The following is a 21,917-nucleotide window of genomic DNA, read 5'->3' as shown; positions in this document are numbered from 1 at the left end:
CAGATGTACCATAGAGGATAATATATTTTCCCCACTGGGCCTGCATATTATCGTTTATAGTGTATTTGGGAAGAACTGCAATTTCTTAGCAATAGAGTGCATTTGCTTTCTTTCCATCACATGCTCTCCCAAACACATCTGTATGGACTACAGAAAAAATCGCTTGTATTTGACAAGCCTCATCTGTTAGCTCTTCTCTCTGCTCCGGCTCTGGAGACCCCAGGAAACTTGAAAACTTGTGAAAGGGAATGCTTTGGTGAACATTTATTGGTCCATGAAGCTCAGCCTAGCTAAGGAAGCTTTCAGTGTACTGAGAAAGAGAGAGATCAGTGTCTCCAACCTCAGTTCAACACACAGGAATTAGAGCTTTCTCAGTCCCAGTCCAGCCAGAGCATGGCACAGTTTAGAAGTGCAAGCCGACCTGGCATTCTCCACTGCTAGCCACACCTGGCATCCTTCTGCCCTGAAAGACTCAGATTTCTGTCTACTAAGGCTGCTGTCCAAATCACCTACTTTACTTTTACAGGTAGTAACAAAAACCGCCATTTGTGGAGCTATGTCAGGATGGGTATAGATACTTGGCATTAGTTATTCCACCCCATGAGATAGATCAAATTCTACCTCTTTATAGATAAAGAAGTTGAAATTCACAAAGATTTACAAAATTCCTGAAAACCCTAGCCAGTTTGGCTCAGTGGATAGAGTATCGGCTCACGGACTGAAGGGTCTCGGGTTCGATTTTGGTCAAGGGCACGTACCTAGGTTGCAGGCTTGATCCCTGGCCCTGGTCAGGGTGCAGGAGGGAGGCAACCAATCGATGTGCCTCTCTCACATTGATGTTTCTCTCTCTCTGTCTCTCCCCTCCCTTCCACTCTCTCTAAAAAAAAAAAAAAATCAATGGAAAAATATCCTCAAGTGAGGATTAACAAAAACAACAAATTTCTGAAATTCCTAAGTTCACACCATTGTTGAGAAGAAGATATTTGAAACTATGTGTGTTGATCCCCCTCCATTTACTACTTCCCCTTTAATTAATACTGACAATTCTTTTGTACTGAAGTGAACAACCTATTTAAGAGAAGATTTATAAGCAAACAAAAAGTGAGGTGGAAGGGTGGGCAGAATTTGCTTATAAAGTTCTTATCCCAAGTCAACTCTGAGTTGGCAAAGAAGAGTTAAGTTCCTGGCAAGGTCAGGCAAGACACTCCTTCAGCAGGTATCTTGTAGGGATGGCTAAGATGGTACAAAATTATCTTTCCGCCATAATAGTATGGAGCACTCTCAAGACATTCCCCTGGCAGACATTCCAATGCTGACTATTTCTCAGCTTCTAATTATAGAAGTTGAGTTGTCAAACACCAAATTACAGAAACTTTTATGCGTACTCAGCCCTATGTATTGAGCCTCCCAGCACTCTCTGGCCTTCCCTCTCAGGCTGGTTATTCATTACCTAGGACCTGTGCATGCCATTCTTGCCCATCCTTCCCAGTGCCTGTACCCTTCCTGCTACTTTTGTCCCAAAAACTTGTATGCACAAGTTTTAAGCCCTACGTCAAGCATCAGCTCTTCCAGGAAGCCCCTTCCTCATCCTTGTATCACCCCCTCTTTATGCCCCAAAATGCCTGGCACTGACTTCTCATAATATCCCCAAAGCCATATTGCCTCCTTTATTCATCTCCCCATGCTGGGCTGATGAACTTCCTGTGTGCAGGGACTGTGTCTTACTTATTCTTGGATTTCCTTTGCCTACCCCAAAGCTTGACCTGAAGTGGTTCCTAATCAATGATGGTTTAGTGGATGGATGAATGGGTGAAAACATAGATGGTGATGATAAAGGCTAACACTTACTGAGCATCTACTATATCCCAGGCACTGTGCTAAGTATCTTCATGAAATACATTATCTCTTTTGAGCCCCATAACATTTCTATAAGGTAGCATTTTATTTACCCCTATTTCACTGATGGGAAAATTGGAGTTCAGCAAGGTTAAGTAACTTGCCTAAAAGTACTCAACTAATCATTGATAGAACTAGGATTTGTGTTCAAATCTGTGTACTTTCTGAGCTGGTATCTTAACCACCATCGCCAACAATATGGCAGCTACACAAGGGATGCCTCATCACCATCTTCTTCAAGAAGATGCTTGCTCTTTTTGTTAGAGGAAGCATCTAACAAAACCAAGACATCCCATTGTGTGCTATTTCCCCAAGTGCCTAAAATGGTACTTTTCTGTATTCCAAATGCTATGTGTTTTAATCCTAAAGCAACTAAGAATTAGAATCTTTTTTTGTCAGCTACTTAGCACAATCCTAAGTAAAACTGGCACTACTGGGACAATTATTTGGGTTACAATATCTGAATACTTGTGTGATTCATTATAATTTCCTACCTTTTGTATCTGATTATTAAATCTTTTTTCAGTGCAGATGGAGAGAAAAAAAAGTAGATTATTAAATTTTCTGACTGTATAAAGGGTTCTATTCAGAGCTAGATTTTTGAAAAAAAATTTTTTTTTCATTCCATTGTGGCATTTTCAATTAATCTACTGAGATGTATGCTTTAAGGACACTGAAGCTTTATTTTATTTTAGCAACACAGTGAAAGAAAGTGACATTTCATTGGCATCTGTTCATCTTTTCTCAGGTTTTGTTTTGAGGCATGCCTGTTTTTAAATCATTTCTAACTCTTGGCATCATGGACAGGTCTACTCTGTGTTGGAGTTGAGATCTCTACCTTTTCAGACCCTTTAGTTCACTGTGTTCATGTTCCTGGGTAAAGGCTCCATCTTTAATTCTGGATGGGCTTTTTACCCTGAATCCCGAACCAGGACATCATGGCCTTTCTGCTCCTCAAGCCTCAATGAGAGCTTCCTGCAACTTGTCTCCAGCTCTCTTGGGCCCTTGAGCAGAAAGTAGAGGCCAAGGAAGGGCTCCTTCCCACTCATCTTTTTCAAAAATAGATGATAATCCCCACTAATGTGTATTTAATGCTGTGCATCAGGCCCCATGCTAAGTTCTTTACATTATTCCATTTAATCTTCAAAACAACCGTAGGAGGTATGTACTAATTGTTAGCCTTATTTTATTATTTAAAATAATTTAAATATTCTATTCTTATAAGGTATTTATTGAAAAGCTTTATCCTCTCCTGTGCCTATTCACCTTACATTATCTAACCATTATTTTTAAATTCTTTTTGTGCAACTTTCTGGAGTTTTCTTTGCAAATATAGCAAATTATATACATATACAAGCATATTTTTTTCTTGTAACTCTTTTCTTCCACACCAAAGGGAGCATTCCACACACTTTTTTTCTGCACTATTCTTTTTTCACTTGTTGATATGTCTTGGAGATCTTTTTAAGCCAATACATAGGAAGTTTCTCCATTCTATTTGCAAGTATGTCATCGCCCAATGTAAATTGTGCCATGATTGTATTATTCCAATTTTAAAGACGAAACCAGGGCAGAGAAGGTTAAATAACTTTCTTAAACTCAAGAAAAGTAAAGAATTCCTCCAGAGGCCACAGAAATCTGAAGCTCATCTGACAAAGAAAGGCCACAGTGCCCCCCTCCCATAACTACCCGCCCCGCCCCCCCAGTTAGCTGTCCTCTCTTTCTGCTCCCTTTCATACCTCCTCCCTAATGCTCTGCTCAGAGCCTTGTGGGTACTGCTTTAAGTGGAGCATTTTGATGTGCTGTGTTTTCTCCTCCATCCCTTCAACCCATTTGACACATTTGGGGTCCTCTCCCTTTGCTCATGTCTGCCTTTATGGGGATTCTTTAGATGTTTGCTCTAGATGTCTTGGGAGTAGTTATGTGTGATAAGCCTTAGAAACTTGAGGTTTGACTGCAAGTCCCAAAGTTTCTGATGTTTGTGTTATTCAGAACTTTCCCCCTGCCCTGCTAGACTTCTGTCTGCAGACCACTGTCCACCTGTCAAAGACCCAGCTATCGTTTAAGCAGCAAGAGCTTCTGAGAATTTTGATCATCTTTTATCAGCTCTCTGCCTGTCATCTCAACTGATCCCAGCAGGCTGATTCTGAACTTTTCGGCTGCAGACCCTGACTTTACAACCACACTTCTGAAAGGCAAAATAGGATGTGGTCAGGGTGAGGTGATTTAGTAAAGGCTGCCAGAACTTGGCAAAAACTCAGTGATGATGATGACGATGAGCTCATGTAATCTTTAAAAATCATGCTAACTGTAAGTACAATTGTTATCCCTATTTTACAGTGGTAGAAACTGAGGCTCAGCAAGGATTTTGTTTTGCCAGAGACCATATTTGCATTGTTAGATGTGCGATTCAAATCAAGGTCCTTGCAGGTTAGTGTTCCTTGTATTATATTATTAAATCCAATTCAAAGGAGACTCGTGATACCAATGGCACATTGAAGCACATAGATAATAAGACGCTCTACATAAAGCCCAGGTTCACTCACAAAATAATTTTACTATGAGAAAGGGTTTGTGATAGGCACAAGATTCTGCTATGTTCTTCAGCACGTTACAATTATATTAAAATGAAACACCCACTCCCATTTCTGCAAATCCATCATCCATAATTTTTTTCAGTCTCAGAAATCTTTGAAACAATTATTTTAGCCAATTTTGGAAAGAACATTTCCCTTTCATTAACCCTAATTATAATATTAATAGTTACTGTGCTTGTTATATGCCAGGTACTGTAATAAGCATTTTACATCTATTATCTCTTGTACTCTCCATAACAACCCTATGAAATAGGCATGAGTATTTTCATTTGCAGAGATTGAGGCTTAAGTGAGGGTAAATGACTTGTTTGAAGTCATAACAGCTTAGCAAATGGCACAAGCCAGATGTCAACCCAAGCCAGCCTGTGACCAAAAGCCCCTCACTGTTTTACTATAGTTTCACCTCACCAATGGTAGGCAGCATGGTGGCCACCTCCGCACCTCTGCAGAGTTCATGAGCCAAGCCTATAGCAAGTTATTTAGAATCATTTCTTACTGGTCAAGGATCTTAAATTCAATGTCATAATTCTTACCAGCTGGATCTCAATGCTCTGGGCCTCTCTGTTCAGGAAAAAAAAAATCAGAATGTGGTACATGCTCTTATTTTAATTCCACTTGAATTGTTAGCACCTTTAAATGTTTTTTTGCAAAGCTTTTTACACAGGTTATTTCATTTGTCAAGTCAGCAACTTTTCTCAGGCTACTAATGAAATTCCCCTTCTATATCCTCAACACACTCCATTTTTTCTAAGCAAGACCATTCCCAAGTATGGTTTTTCCAAATTAGATATTTAGAAACCACTTGTTTTAAGTTGTTAGGAGTTCATTTGTTTTAAGGACAGCTCCAAAATCTGAACTCACCCTGCCTTAAAGAGCCAAGTGGTCAATCAAAGCCTCTTAAAGCTAATCAGATGCCATCTGCTTCCCAAGACTTGGGAATGTAGACCGTCTGCTTAGAAACCTTGTTTGAATTAATATTACAACAAGCCAGTTGCCTGTGGTTTGATTAATTACTAATGACTTCTTACATAAAAGTAATTTCTCCTGAGTGAATTCTTTGTATAATTAAATATCAAGTATGTGCCATTATTTTAGAGTCAACTTCATTTTCTGTGTTTTGTTAAAATTATTATTTTTTCTTTGATTTTTTGATATTTTTATTATTGATTTTAGAGACAGAGAAAGAAAGAAGAAGGGAGGGAGACAGAAACATTGATGTGAGAGAGAAACATTGACCGGTTGCCTCCCGTATGGACCCCGATTGGGGATCAAACCCACAACTTGTGTATGTGCACTGACCAGGAATTGAACCTCTGACCCTTTGGTTCACAGGATGATGCTCCAACCAACCAAGCCACACCGGCCAAGGCCATTTTCTTTCTTTAAGTAACAAATTTAATAATGTTCACTTAACATTTCTTGAACATTTATTGAGCACCTACTACATTCTAGGCACTGTTCAAGGCACTTTGGGTTGCTTCATAGAAAGAATAGAACCCAACCTTGTCCGCTTCCTCCTCCCAAAATACAAAGTGTTATGAACCTGTGATTCCTTTGAGAGCAAAGAGCATGTCTATTGCTCTTACATGGAACAAACACCTAATATAGGACTTCCTCCATGGAAAGTTCTTTTTTGTTTAAAGTGAATGGCTTTTTGCTTCCTCTGCTGTCATGAAGGGAACTACTGGCAGTCTTGGGTCACAGAGAAAAAGAGCATTCATACTTCTGTTTGCTGTGGTAAAGGTTAAAGATGGACTTGATACAAATTCTCTTATCTCTGGGCTCCCACAGTGCTTTGCAACTCTAATAGCAATGATACTTCTTCCATTTGTGACTGACAAACATCAGGGACTGTGTCTTATTCCTCTGTCTCCTTACGGTGGTAGACATAATACTCTGCACATAAGCATTCCGTTAGTATTTCTGGAATGGAATTAATCACAGGCTGTTGCATTTCCCTCGCAGAGACCACGCACTGATCATTTCCATTTTCATATTTTCTATAGTACATTTTGATGCACATTTTATTCCTGATACATGATCAGCAAATGCTTGTGGTCTTCAAGTTTCATCTTTCCCTTGGTTGAGCTCTTCGTACTGCCATTTTGCTTTTTCATAGCAAGGCCCCAAAACATAGGAATCAAGGAGTGAGTGCCTTTCCTGACTGACTGACTTGCCCATGAATGAATAATAACCGAACACATGAATACAGAGTCTTCCCATATAGTCATGCAATGTTGCCCTCTCACCAGACAAGTTGGGAAACAGGGTCCAGAGAAGGATGGACTCATAAAGAGAGTGCTCCAAAGGTGACTAGAGCCAGGTTTCATCACCTCCTGCCCATACTTCTACCTTCCTAACATCTGCCCCCTTTGCAGTTTTCACATCCCCACGGATGCCACCTGAGATCAGGCCCATCCCTCCCACCTGGACGGCTGCACTCCTCCTGACTGCTCCATTTGCTCCGCTGCCAGCCCTAACACCTCCAGCTCGGCCTCCACATGGTTGCCATGGTGATCTTCTACAATGCAAATCGGATCATGGTTTTTAAAGTCCTTTAGATGTTCCCACTATATGGGGGATAGAGTCCACACTCCTTCACAGGACCCACACGGCAGAGCAGGATCTGACCCATGACGCCCAGGCCTGCCTCTCATTTCTCTCCCTCTGAGCCTATTTCCCAGCCAGGTTCAAGGGTCTGCACTAACCCTAACCTTCACTGTTATGCCACTTAGCACAACTGCCTCCATTCTTCCTGCTCTCTCTGTCCAGAACATCACCTTAACCGGTCTTCTTGGTAGACAGCAGCTTCTAGGGTCTTCAGTGTAAACATACAAGAGTCTCCTTTACTGAACCTCCATCTCTGTCCTCTGCGCGCGCGCGCACACACACACACACACACACACACACACACACACACGCTCCCTCCCTCATTGGAGCTGATCACTAAATACCTCATGTACTTCCTTCTACCTTAATACCTATAATACTTCTTTCACTTTATTTTTTAATTCATCTCTCCGAGGAGGCCATGACCTCCTTAAGAGCAGGGGCTGGGTCTTATTCATATTTGTGTTCCCAGAACCTGGCAGTTGGTCAGGCATATAATAGACACTCCATTACACAGCAGACTTTCTGGATTACATATAACTTCCATAACCCTTCACAGAGAATTCACTCAACTTAGGGTTGTCTTTAAATTAAGCCTCTCACATAGGATGATAGTTGAATTATATAAGACTTAATGGAAGGAGAATATATTTAAAGAAAAGAGGCACTTAAAATGTCTTGCTTTTATAGGTGGTGAACAAATACTTCACAGCCACTGTGGGATAATGTATCAGCATATTGGTAATGCAAAGTGGCCAGAGGGCCACTGAGCTCTTTGAACCTGCCTTCCCACTACTTCTCTCTCGAGCCCCTGATTTACTGCAAGAAGTCAGTGTAGTTACCTGTTAGGTGAAGAACACTTGGGTCGCCTTCAGATCTTTCATCAGGGAATAGATTTTCAGCTGTTTTTCCAGCTCAATTGTTAAACTCATTCCCGCCTGATTTACCAATTGCTGAAGTGTTCATTTGTTTATTTATTTACTAGTAGCCCTGTGCAGGAATCTGTGCGCCAGTAGCTCACTGCTGCCCTCCAGTAGCTCTCTGCCCTCCAGTAGCTCTCTGCCCGCTGCCCGCCCTCCTGTAGCTCCTCCGGGCCCTCTCCCCCCACTCCCCCTCATAGCTTGCTGCCCTGCCCCCTCTTGTAGCTCTCCGCAGCCTGCTTGTAGCTCGCTGCCCCACCCTCCTGCTGATCTGTGATCCGGTCGTTACATGGTCGGTCATTACGCTTCACGGCGTAAGGACTATTTGCATATTACATCTTTATTATATAGGATGATGCAAGTCCCCTGGGCTTCCGAGCCAGCTCCACAATGTTACGACTCCATCTGAATTAAAGAGAGCATACTAAGGAGAAATGAAATGATGGGACCGTGAGGTTGAAGGAAAAAAAAGGAACTGCCTGGCAAAGAGGACGCAGAGAGAAATTTAGATTCTTGTTTCTTGCTTTATGAGTTTGTGCTGGGAGAGGGAAGCTATTTTCAGCAAGAAGATGTGCTTTCTATGTGAAAGTTCACATGTCTACCGGCAATGATCTGATATTGGAAATCTATGAGATCTGAGTCTGTGAATGGATGACTTTATGAATCATGTTTATGCAAGCTAGTCTCTGGGGCCCAGGACAATGGCCTTTGTTCTTCCCTTTCCCTATCTGTTTCATTATTCTCTAGGGGACTTCATATGCCTGAATGCAGGCAGTCTTGTAGGATGTTCTGCCTACGCAATGAGCAAGGATAGGCATCCTGGCTTTGAGCATCCTGCATTCTTCAGTTAAGGAGCCATTCAGCCCCAGCCGGTTTTGCTCAGTGGATAGAGCATTGACCTATGGATTGAAGGGCCCTGGGTTCAATTCCTGGTCAAGGTCATGTACCTGGGTTGCAGGCTTGATCCCTGGCCCTGATCGGGGGGTGTGTAGGAGGCAACCAATCCATGTGTGTCTTTCACATCGATGTTTCTCTCTCTCTCTGTCTCTCTCCCTCCTTTCCACTCTCTCTAAAAATCAATGGAAAAATATCCTCAGGTGAGGATTAAAAAAAAAGAACCATTCACCTTTGTAATACATTTCATTTCTTCAGAGTCAGGAAAGGTGTGTTGGTTAGAGATGTGGGGTTTTGGCATCTACCAGGTGCCCATTAGAGTCCCAGCCCTGCTGGTTACCACCTGAGTGACCATGGGATACTGCTTTGCTTAACCTCTCAGGGGCTCACTTTCCTTACCTCCTGAGTGGTGCTAATAATAATACTTATGCAATAAGCCTGTTAAGCTTGTTGAGAAGATTAAATAAGCTATATAAGAGGACTTAACAGCAAATACTTGGGAATCCTTTGCTATTTTTATAAGATCTGAATGCACCTTCACTTTACGTGACCACTTGTCCTCACAGCGTCCCCTGTGAGAAAGACTGCAAAGGCCTGGCTGGCCACACCTGACAGAGGAAAGGGGATCATAAACCTGAGACCCCTGCCCCCAGGGATAGATCCCCCCTCTCCACTCTGCCACCTTTCGTTGTGATTGCCTATCCTCTGTTCACCTTTTCTAAAGCATGACTCAGAGCTTTTACTTCTGACAGTGAAGCTTCTGTCTGAGGGAGAGACAACAATAATCAAATATTTTGGCGTTACTCACCAGGAGAGCTAATAGCTCGCTCTGCCTCCCACATTTAGAGCAGGAAGGATTCTGCTTTAGGAAGCACTGAGCAAGCATGGAGCAGAATCTGGTTGGGTCACCACTTTGATTTGTATTGTTTTCCCTTTTATCAAAGGAAAAGGCAGTAGGGTACATGTCCTCCATGAAGGAGAGCAGGAGGGAAGTGCAGGCTGCAGGCAGGCACAGAGCTGCCCCAGTTCTCCCCCCACACAGCTCAAGGTCTGATGGCATGTTGCCTGCTGTTCACTTGGCCCTTCCTGCAAGGACTGGAGGGCAGAACAAGGACTCAGCTTCCCCAGGTTGAGAAAGCTAATTAGGAGCTGTGTACTCTCACCAGACTGTTCAATAACTATTTGACAGTATTAGAAAAAGAGTTGCATTTGCCAAACATCCTTTCCTGTGTGTCCTCAAGACCCCCAGGCCCAGCATGGTCATCTAATCTACAGTCATTTATTTCAGATCATTTGGAAGAGTTAAAACTGCAACGATGATGTATTTGTTATAATAACACGAGCTGAGCTCCTTTTATAATCAACTCTCAATATGAATAATGATTTAAAAACAATAGAAGTTTATTTTCTTCCTCATGATGTCCAAAAGTTGTCTTTAACTCTCCTTTGGGCAGAGATTCTGGGGCTATTTTTATGCCGTATCCCAATTATAAAGAATAATGATGCCATGATTTGGGAAAGTAGAATGGAAGGAGAGATTGTTTGCTTGTTTTTTAATAAATAATATGGCAAAAATAACAACAACAACACAACACTGACTTCTTCATGAATACTTCAGAGATATTTATTTAGTCAGAGAGCTCGGGCTTGACGTCCAGACCTACCACTCACCAGGTGCATACAACATATGTGCTGCTTAATTCCTCTTGAGTCTTAGTGTCTTTATCTATAAAATGGGAATAATGGATCTCTGCATGCTGGGAGGATTCAATAAGATTCATTTATGTGAAAGCTGTTCTTATAACTTTGCAAAGTTGATGCCTTGCCACTGTTAGTTGTTCTTGCTCAGAAGCGAAACAGAAATTAAGTCAATGTATCTAGGCCTCCAGGATGCTGTCCAGGAGGACGTTATTGTGACTTGTATTGTACAGCATCCAGATTACAACCCAGGAGTGACTGAGACCCCAGTAGGCTTGGGTATAATGAGGATTGGGGAAAAAGAGACCTATTCTCCAGGCTAGAAAAGCATATGCAGAGTCCGGCCTCTCAACTTCTGATCTCAGCTAGGCAGAGATGCTTGTTATAGGCACCTGGAAGGAACCAGCTGAGCCAGTGTACGTTTGAAGTTCCTTGGGAGAGAAGATAAGCTGGCTGAGTTTCTGTAGGCAGTGAGCCAGTAATAAGGTTTCCAGCATTCCATCACATGTCCTTTTCATCACTCTCAGCTCAGCCATACTCAGGGGCCAAGTGTGTATTTGAGAGACTCAAGGAGGTAGTTATAAAGGAGTGAATTGTGCTTTTGTTCCATTGACCCCATTTTCCACTCTACCCTGTCGTTAGCCATAACAGTATTAAACCCTGGGCATGAGAGCACCGAGAGGACACTGGAGGCGGTGGGAGGTGATATTGGCAGTGGCTGGCTAAGTCATGTAGCCACAGGAGGTCATCAGAGAAAAGGGGCCTGAACTCTATGTAGGACTAAGGGCATATTCCAGCCTTAAAATTTTGTCCTGAAAGTCTCTGGTTCTACCACTTCCTAATTACATGACTAGTGACTTCATCTCTTTGAGCCTTCATTTCCATACAGGATTGTTCTCTGGACCATGGTTTACAACCATGCAAGCTGTAACGTGCATCATTTCAGTGGGCTCCACTCACACACACTAGGGGTCAGCATATTGTAAACATGTAAGGCCAGATAATAAATATTTCAGGTTTTATGAGCCATATGGTCTCTATTACAACTAATCAACTCTCTATTGTAACTAATCAACTCTGCTGTTGTCTGCTAAAGCAGCCATAGATAATACTAAGTGAATGGATATGGCTATGTTCCAATAATATTGTATTTATGAGCACTGACATTTAATATTATATAATAGTTTCATGCCATAAAGCACTATTCTTCTTTTGATTTTTTTCAACCAATTAAAATGAAAACTATTCTTGGTTTATGGAATATAAAAAAAATAGACAATGGGCCAAATTTGGCCTGCAGGTCATGGTTTATGGACCCCCAACATACACCAAAATATGTTTGATACCTTCTAGAAAGTTGCAGAGGTACCCTGATTATACTAAGAACCAAATAAGAAAGTACATGTAAAGTAATAAGCATAGTGTTTGCCCTTTGTAAGTGCTCAGCAAATGGTAGTTATTATTACTACTAGCCCTTTAAAAAAAGAAATATATTACCTCTCTACTTGCCATGGATATTTGGAAGGGAGGCGGTTTCATTTTGGTTGCTTAACATTTCTACTACATTAAACTTTTATAATTAAAATATATGTTAAAATTTAAAATATAAAAACTGGTTTGAACAGGTAGTGACATTAGTAGACCACCCAGTTTTTTTGTTTTTATTTTCGTTCTAATATCCAGACGTTGCCTCTTCAATTCCTGACGTTTCTTTAGTACTGGGTCTGTGCTGCTAGGTGCCCCATGAGGAAATTAGATTAGGTCTTTTATCTCCAGGAGCTCTTAGTATTCTTCAAAGTGGGTGCATGTATCCCAAGAGTATTTAAGGTGACAGCCCTTCTCTCTATATTAATTTTTCATCTCAGCCTTTAAATTTCTGTTTTGATATATGTTTTATAATGTACATACTGTACCATAGTACTGTGGTTATACATCCTACAATCCTATATAATCAAAGGCTAATATGCAAATTGTCCCCTCGACCAGGAGTTTGACCCGGGGGTGGCGCCGGCCTGCCAACCTCCCGAGTCCCCTCCCCATTCCTGGCCTGATTGGCCCGGGGCAGGCTGGCTGGACCCCACTCATGCACGAATTCATGCACTGGGCCTCTAGTTTATAAATATGTATGTTAATATTTAGATAATGGGGTGGTGGGTTGTGCTTTAAATTTTTTAAAATAATGAAGTCAGCAGACAAAGTTTTGAGACACCTGGTCTACAAGGAAAACAAATAAAAATATCCTAATGGGAAACAAGAATTAGTATGAGTGTTGTATTAACAATAACACAGTTTTAGGACATGAGTTAACATTTACTCTAGTATCTATTTTGTGGCAGGCAAGAAGCAATATATTTTACATTTTTAATTTCATAATAACACAATGGCTGGATGAGATATTATTCCTATTTTACAGATGAGGAACCGAGGCTCAATTCAGCAAAGTTAAGCAACTTGCAAAGGTCAGCTTAAATATCAGGACTGACTATCTATAAAGCATGACATTTTCCACTTCAGCCTTTATTGCATTGAGGAAGTTCATGAAAAAAGAGTATTTTCTGGTATTCCTAAAAACTCTGAAGTTCGTCTTTTTCTATCATATGTATTTAGGTTATTAACTGGTAAAAGTCCATTCCCCCAGAGATTCATGATCAACTCCTTGCTTCCCAGACATTTGCACATTACATGCTTCTAACTCTGATTGGATGGCTCCTTCTTAATTGGCTATCTCCTAATCACCCATCAAGACCTAGCTTGGACATTACCTTTTCCAGGAAGCTTTCTTGACCTCACCTCTTCAGGACTAGGTTGGATGCCCTTCCTCTAGGCATCTATAGGACCTTAATGAAAGTCCTTATAAAATATGCTATATAGCTGTGTAGTTAGCTATTATCTCCTTGTTACTCCCTGGATTGATAGTCCCTTGGGGGACAGAAAAATCTAACCTAGATTGTGTTGTTGTTCTTCTGGCACCCAACAAAAAAATACAGTGCCTGGGATATAATAGGCCCTCCATAAATACTCATGGAAGAAATTCCTCTTTCACTGATTTGGAGTCTGAGATAACTTTGGCAAATAGATGGGTTGAAGTTTGCTTTTACTAAGTTTTCCCAGGCTAGGACAAATTGGTGGGTATATATTAGATTATAGGGGACCAGATAATGGGAAAACAAAGAAAACAAACTTAGATGTATGAAGGCTTTTTCCTTTTGGGTTTCTCAGAAACTGAACAGGGTGCACATACTCTCAGCAATTAAATTAATATTAATGATACATACGGTTTATCAATATCTATCTATGTGTTTATATGTGTACACATACATAAATACATACATATTCATGAACATGAATTCATAAAACATAGACTACCCTAATTTCCATACTCTGTTTTATGGATTATTGAGTGCTCAGCAAAAGAATAAAGGTCACGAACACTCCCCAGGTTAGCTCATCTTGCCAGTCATCCAGTTGCTCTAAATTTCCTTTGGTTCTGAAGCTATTTCCCTCCTGGATACATGAAGCCCTACTGCTTTCTTTGAAGGGAACTAGCATTTACTGAGAGCTTTTGCGAGGTTCTAGATACTTAACAGAGGTGATTGCATTTAATCCTCAGACGTTTGCACAAACCCACAGGTCCTGAACCCAAAAGGAAATGGATCAAGTCAAAAGCGAGGCAAGAATGTCACTGAAACAGAATATCTTCATTAAGAAAGAAGGAAGAAGGAGTTGGGCAGGGCTGAATTTTGAAAAGAAGAAGCCTGAATTTTGTTGAATTCAGTTATGAATGAATATTGTTCAAGTTGCACAAATGCGTTGCTTGAGAAACTGTGACCATTAGCACAGACATTTTATATATGAGCAGGGAGGGGCCTTTTCAGCTGATTGAGAGAGAAACATTCTTTCCCACCACCAAATGGGTCTCCAGGTAAAGGCTCTCTTTATTGTTGAAAATGGACAGCATTTAGGCAACATTAGAACAGTTGTTCCCAAACATCTACATTTCATAGACCAGAAACATTTCAGAATAAATTGTATAGGTCAATAGAATGGCCAACTTTTTATCTTGTCAGGAAAATAAAGGTCATTTAAAAAGCACAAAACCAAAACAAGACAAAAAGCTACTGTCTATTCTCATCATGTCAAAGGTAAAAAGACAGTCTAATAGCAAAAGCAATCGGAAGAAAAAACGAGTAGAAAGGACATAACCTTATTTAAAAAGGTCATTTTAACTTGATGAAAAATCACTGCATCCTACATTTCTCATCCTGCCTCAGGAACAACAAGGGTCAGGGACCAGTCTCCAGGAACCACTAATGCTGCTCTATGTGGGCCTTGAGGTGTTACAGATATCGGGTTAATTCTGAGCTATGAAACCTGGAGCAAGTTACTCAACTTTTCTGCAGTTTCCTCGTGTTAGCTGAGGATAATATCTGACTGTATTAATACTCTAGGATTGCTGTTACCAAGAACCACAAACTAGATAGCTTAGGACAACAGAACGTATTGTCTCCGGGTTCTGGAGCCCAGAAGTCTGAAATCAGTGTCAGCAAGGCCACAGTCCCTCTGAAGGTGCTAGAGAATCGTCTGCTTCAGACCTCTTGCCTGGCTCTCCTGGCTTGTGTCAGCATTACTCCGGTCTTCACATGGCTTTCTCCCTGTGTGCATGTCTGTGTTCACATGTCCCCCTTTTATAAGAACACCCGTCATGCATTAGGGACTCACTCTATTTCAGTCTGACCTCTTCTTCACTTGATAATTACATCTGCCACAATCCCATTTCCAAATAAATTCACATTCTGAGTGCAGGGGGTTCTGAGGTATTGGGGGTTAGGACTGCAACATAGGTGTTCTCGCAGGGATACCACTGACCAATCTCATGGAATTATGGGTATTGTTGTATCCAAGTCATTCATCAGAGAAGCTGGATACATTGTAAAGTACCAGAGTGTAATGTAAGGGGTGTTTTCTGTGTTTTGGATGATTTTTTAATCCATAATGTGTTTATTGGGGGCAATTCTCCACTCGTCTTCACTCAGGACCTATGAGAGCTGCTTCCTTCTGAAGGAGTCCCCTCTGTCAGCCTTGCCTTCCCTCCTGTGGGCTGACAGAGCACAGTGGAGCCGCCAACACACAAAACTACCGCTTGTGCGTGGCCACAGGCGGCGGTGATTTTGTAGCATCTCGGGCCTTTCACATCCATGACGTGGGAACTGGGGCTCTGCTCCAGGCGCTTCTTCTCGTGCCTCCTCTTTCCTTCTGCAGAGGGAGGAAGGAGGGCCTTAGCCAGAGGCATGCTGTCGCGGGGTGGTCATCACCACCGGACTAAGGGACTAAAATGTATCGCTAAGAAGTAGTGAAGAAATGGCCTTTGAACACATTTATTTAATAATAAGTATTTTAAATAGCTATTATGTGGAAGACCCTGTTTGAGTGCCATGGAAAAAAACAGACAAGACCCCCGGCCTCATGGAGCTTACATTGTCATGGGGGAAGCAAAAGTTTATAAAATAAACCAATAAATTGAATGTAAGGTTAGGTAGCGATAAGTACTGTTAAGTAAGAACAAAGTGCAGTAGGACAGTAGAGCCAGGTGGAGGAATGGAGGGTGCTGTTCTCTGTGGGATGTTGGGGAGGTCTTCCCTGGGGGACAGTGAGCAGATCCAGACTAGTGAGGAGCGAATCATCTGTGAACGGGGAGCTGAAGGGGGCTGAGCAGGGAGTGACAAAGCCAGGGCTTGAACACAAGTCTGTGTGGTTCCGAACCTCTGATCTTCCTATAATTTCTCCTAAAGCCATTGTACATCTGTCTGCTTGCTTTGCTCACCTGCCTCTGACAGCTGATGTGAAGTTCTGCTTGGGAGAGGATGGTGTGTTTGAGTGTGGGCTGGGCCACCAGGCTGTCTGGAGTCGGTTCCAGCCCTGCCACTTAGCCGCTGTGGTCCTGCTGGGACTTGTCCACCTCTCTCTCTCAATCTCAGTTTCTTCACCTGCCTCCTAGGGATGTTTTGAAGGTTAAACGGGTCTAAGCACCTTGCACACTGCCAGGCACATGGGAAGGGCTCGATAGTAGCCGTGATTACTGAAAACAGGTTTGCTAGTGTTGCTATCCTAAGAGGTGATGCTGACCTGGAGAGGGGAAGCAAATAGCTCAGGCACTGCTCTTCCTCGCTGCAGCCTGCCTGTTACTGATTTCTGTCCATCAGTGACACTGTTTCTGCTTCCTGCGTGCCTTCCTTTCTCAGCTTCTGTGCTCTGGAGGTGGCGTGGTAGGATAGACAGACACTGTTCCTGACATCAGAAGACCTGGGTGTGGGTTCAGGCTCCAATCACACTTGGAAACTGTGAGACCTGAGCAAGTTACTTTATCTCTCTCGCTACAGGTTCCTCATCCGCACAGTGAGCAGGTTGATTGCATCCCTGATTCCTGTGACCACTGGGCAAAGTCACTTAACTTCTCTGAGCTCTGCAGGCTCACATAGACTGGAGCGCTGCCGCTACCTCCTGGTTGCTGGGAGGCTCAGGAAGAGGGGAAGTGTTTGGTGTATTGTGACATGGTATGCAAATATGAGGGCTGATCTTTACAGGACTCTTCGGAGAATTAACCCTGAGTGCAACACCTCGACACCTCGCTCTGGGTACCTTTGAGATGCAGGGGCTTTCCTCCACATTTTGCCATCTTTGCCTGCCCCCCACTGGGTTGGGTGGATCCACCTTAACAAGGTATGGGGGAACACTAGGGAAGGATGTGGGTAGGGTTCCGTGGTGGGAAAGCATCTTATTGGTTAATGCAGGCACATCCCAAACACCAATTACTGTATCTGCTTCTAAGGCTGATATATTTATCAGGATGAGTTACAAGGAAATATATGCACCCAGGGAGTGAGGATGCTACATGGTCACCCCCTGTGATGTAAAATATGAGAATCTAGGAGGGGCTGTTTTATAATTCATCAGGTTTCGCTAGTGAGTTCTGTCGGAGTCTTAGTTATAAAGGCAAGTGTGAACCGGACGGCAGACAGGAGAAACTGGCACCAAGGAGACGGGGAAGCTGCCTTTAGTGCCTCCTGCCTCCTCCCTGCTTTGTTCCAATAATTTTGCGCTCGGTAAGTTCCCTGGCTTTGCAGCTAATGGTTGTTGTTGAATAAGCTTGGCAATTGAATCTGTAGTTCGGACTATGCGGTGGCTGTCAGAAGAAGTGTGTGTGTGTTCGTGCTTGGGCTTCTGACAAATGCCACAATTCTCTTTCATGAGCAAAATTAGCTTAAAAGATGAAACAAAACCCGACAAATCAATTATTCACCTTGATCCCTGGAAGGCTGCTTTCTTCGGTTGCTAAAGTTTCTCGGGTTTCATTCTGTCGGTTTCATTTGTTGGGTGAGCTTTGTCACGAAATTGTTTTTCTTAGCTGCCAAAAGGAGGTATGTACAGGGTGGTTTGTTCCTCCCCAACCCCCTCCGTACCCTCCCCCGAGTTCGGTAAATCTTAAAACAGATAGTTTGCCTGGTAACCAGCTCCCACAGAGCTGAACCTGCGCACGGCAAGATTCAATTGCAATCTTTTGTGTGAACAGAACCGAGGGGTTGTGAATAATTGCCATTGTGGAGATTTTATTGTGAAACTCAGTATGGTGGTGGTAGTCTTTGCATTGTGCCAGGAAGGGATCAGAATCGGAGATTTGCAATTGGCATGCCTGTTGATGTGGGGGAGAGAGAGGGTGAAAGAAAAGGCTGATCTGATCGCTATAGGAAGAGCTATGCAATGCACGGGCAGGACAGACAAATGCAGAAGGCATGGCTTGTATTTGTGTAACTTGTGACTGTTTTCTCTCGTTTCCCGTTCCCATTAATGATTACCTGAGGCTGCATTTCAGTCCTCATCTGGGGACGCTCCAGGGCTCCAGGTCCTGGCGTGAGGTCCTGGCTTCAGGCAGGGTGACCACTACCTCGGGGTCAGCTCGCTGTAGGAAGTCATTTCCTCCTCAGGATGAAAGAAGTGAAAGAAAGCTGTGCCTTCCCGGACTCCTTTCTGCTGTGTTGTTTTGCCTCTGTCCAAATCTCCTGGATACCAACAGCTTGACGTCCTTTTTTTTTTTGCAGTAACAGATTTAACTGTGGTGTCATATGGCATATTATATACAGAAAGGAATAGCAAGACATTTTTCTGACTGTTTCAAGTATGTCTGGCTTGTTGACATTTGCTTTATTTCACTGGCAAGGAGCTCCTGTCTTCCGAACCCATAACTGTCTGCCCAAAGCGTTTACCTTACACATAATTGCACTTTCTCTGTAGCGGTAGCAGCTGTACCTCTGACCAGAACATTCTCTTTATCCGCAAGAATAGCCACTCATTTTAGCATCTCTTTGGGGGGGGGGGGGGGAAGTCTGCTTTTTTTTTTCCCCACCAGGGACTTCGCTTGCTCTTTGCTTTCTCCAGGTAAATATTTTGGTCATCAGTACCACTACACTTCCCATGAAGTTATTTCTCCTTCCCTGCTATACTTTCTGATTGCTTCAACACTTGGCAAATTGGGGATATGGGGGGTATGGGGTATATCTTTTTCCAGGAACACATTTTTCAGGCATATTTCTTTTGTCCATAAATAACTTTTCCATATTTTCCATTTCCCTGACTAAGTTCTGTTTCAAGAGCAGAGGAGTGATATATTGTGGTTGGCACTCAGAGGTGTGTAACCTGAGACTTGGTTTCTATTCTACAGCGGCTGCCCCACAAGGGCTCTGTAAAATGTCTTTTTGTCTTATGTTCAGCTCAAAGCCTCTGGGCTTACAGCAAGGATGATTAAGGTAGGAAATCAACAAATCATCGCAGGTAATAACCCAACATCTGCATTTGATGGTCCTGCCAGCCCAGGATACACAGCTGAGGGTTCCTAAAAGTGTTAATACATCTTGATTCCAAGAACAATGTAGTTGTAAGTACCCTTGCAATGTACTATACCTGGGGTTTTATTGTATCACATGTTTAAAGAACATATGCCAGGGCCTGTGGTTTATTTCACAGCAGTGTCTGGTTTTTGAGTCAGAGTGGTCTTCTGGAGAAATAAACCAATGTACCAATTTCAATAAACTGAGTTGCTTCTCACTCAGTGGTGGTGTTCCCACCTTCTCCACCCACCAAGAATAACTCTATAGCAACAGAAGAAAATTTAGCATGAGTTATTCTCAATTAAGTTTACAGCGAGGCAAATATGAACGGTGATAAGCACCTTTTGAGAAAGCACATACACACACAGAAACGTGTCTCTAAAAGGATTAAAAACCAAAGAAGCACTAGCAGGTGATACTTGTAGTTTTCTTTGACAGAGATGGGGGAGGGGGAGAGGGGGAGGTTTGTTCTGAGCCGTGGCTCCCTCCCCTTCTCCCCCCCCCCCCCCCCCCCCCCCCCCGTGTTCAAATGGGAAGGGCGGGGCTTTTCGTCCCTGTGGCCTTCACCTCACTCTCCTCATCTGTAAAATGGGGGAGGGGGGACGTTAGGAAGATCTCACGAGATAAATGACAAACGCTACACTGTTTGGCACAAAGGGGATCCAAGAAAAGGTAGTCATTATTGTTATAAGTTGAATTTTGTAAAATAACTGAACTCATTCTGATGCTAGTTTTGAAAGAAATACGACACAGGAAGATTATACAAATTTTTTCTTGTTAGCAAGATATACTTCCTATAGCTAGATAATTCTTCTTGTGTTTGTTTTTTTTTATTTGGGAAACCTAGTAAATACTTAATTGTTACCTTTCAGCTTCATTTTCAACTAATTCTTAGAATGGCATCCAGAGTCCTTACATAATTATTCGAAGAATAATCTGGATTTCCAAAGGGGAGCCTGAAAATAAACTGATGCCAAAGCATATATCATAGCCTTCTAAGTTATTTGCTAAACAATGATTTGCCCTAACTCCAGCCCTGACATTGCATTAAAGTACCAGGTGACATCATTTATTACATTCCGGGTGATGTACTGAATGTTTTCACGTGCATTTTTGTCATTTAATGCTCATCACAGCCCTATCAAATAGCTTCTCTTTGCTTCCCATTATCAAATGAGGGAACGAGATTAGAGAACATTTGCCTAAATACTCCTAATTTAAATAGACACATGGCAGTGCAGGAAATTGAACTCATACCCGTGTGATTCCAGAACCTACACTGTAACCACTGTGGTACAGTTCTCCAGTAGGATTGCCCGGCTCTACATGATTCCATTTGGGGACCTTGGCCCTATATCTGCTTTGATTCTTCTCCCCACATATTGAACCTCTCTCCGAGTTTATGAGGCATAAAAAATGAAGTTAGGGATTTTGTTTGTTCTGATTTTTGAACTGTGCCAATCCAGATCACATTTTCCTGAGCCATCTTTGTAATTCTCACCAAATTGTACAATCAAGTATGAAATTATGAGACATGAAATTATGAATGTTCATAAGTCTACCAGATTCCAGATAAAATCTAAAAGTTACCTTGAATCAGCACTTGCCCTCAGACCTGGGCAGCTTCCCTCTGTGCCTCTCTGGCTCTAGAGGAGTCTGTGAGCCAAGCGACGGGCACATTTGGATCTTGCTCTCTAGGGCCCCAGAATTTCTTCCCCGAACAATCCAGAGCCTACTTCCAGAAGTTGTATGGTGTGCCCACTTCTGAGTGTGGAGGGGAAACTGAGAGGCTGCTATTTGCATGGGGTTGGATCATCAGTACTACTGTGTGTTGGGATGTTCACACATCTGCGTGAAAGGCTTTTTGTGGTGCAGGAAGGAACTCTGGTGGAGAAAAGGGGCTGGCCCAGATCTGGGGTCTCTACTTGTGTTTTTGCTCTGAGCCTCGAAAATGTTAGAGACAGCCCTACCCTGCATTAAAGAGTGTTTACTTGTATCTTATAGTAATGACGCTAAAATTTCAGTAGGCTTGATTTGTAGGGGTTTTGTTTGTTTTTGCTTTTGACCTTTCCCCATTAAGCCAAAAGAAATTATTTGGGGGGAAAAAAGGTCAAAGCTACAAAGATCTCAGACTAAAAGCATTTTGGAATTGATAGCAGCCAGATTCATTAAGACTAGACATTGGCCCTTTTTCCAGGTCAGAAGCATAGACCGACAGTGGTGATCTCAGGGTCAGCTTGATTGAAACTCTGCCATTTGTCTTTTGTGCCATTTGAACGTATAATTGCTCAGAGAGACCACGGCTAATTCCAGGTGCCCTTTCCTTATCTCTAGTTTTAAATTGCAGTTATAGCCCTGAGTGCTAAGGACTAATGGGAGGCTGTTTGAAGGATCCCAGTGGAACTCGGCCTTACAGGCTGGTA

At 42.5% G+C, this 21,917-nt stretch overlaps 1 protein-coding gene across 21 annotated transcripts in view; it reads left to right on the top strand.

Annotated features, from left to right (window-relative positions):
- Positions 1–21,917, top strand: part of DLG2 (discs large MAGUK scaffold protein 2) — a gene marked incomplete at its 5' end in the record, with an annotated part of 1,931,014 nt that overhangs the window by 1,692,636 nt on the left and 216,461 nt on the right. The window contains one exon of one of the 21 annotated variants that reach the window (XM_079787302.1): positions 17,205–17,332. The exons of 19 other annotated variants lie outside the window; for them this stretch is intronic. Of the gene's footprint in view, positions 1–17,204; positions 17,333–17,412; positions 17,716–21,917 lie in introns of those variants that run through there. One more of the 21 variants, XM_079787301.1, reaches the window with a different exon arrangement.

The sequence above is a fragment of the Cnephaeus nilssonii genome, assembly GCF_951640355.1.
Source record: "Cnephaeus nilssonii genome assembly, chromosome: 13".
Lineage (NCBI taxonomy): Eukaryota > Metazoa > Chordata > Mammalia > Chiroptera > Vespertilionidae > Cnephaeus > Cnephaeus nilssonii.
The sequence above is the reverse complement of the archived record's forward strand: the minus strand, read 5'-3'. Positions and strand labels throughout refer to the sequence as shown.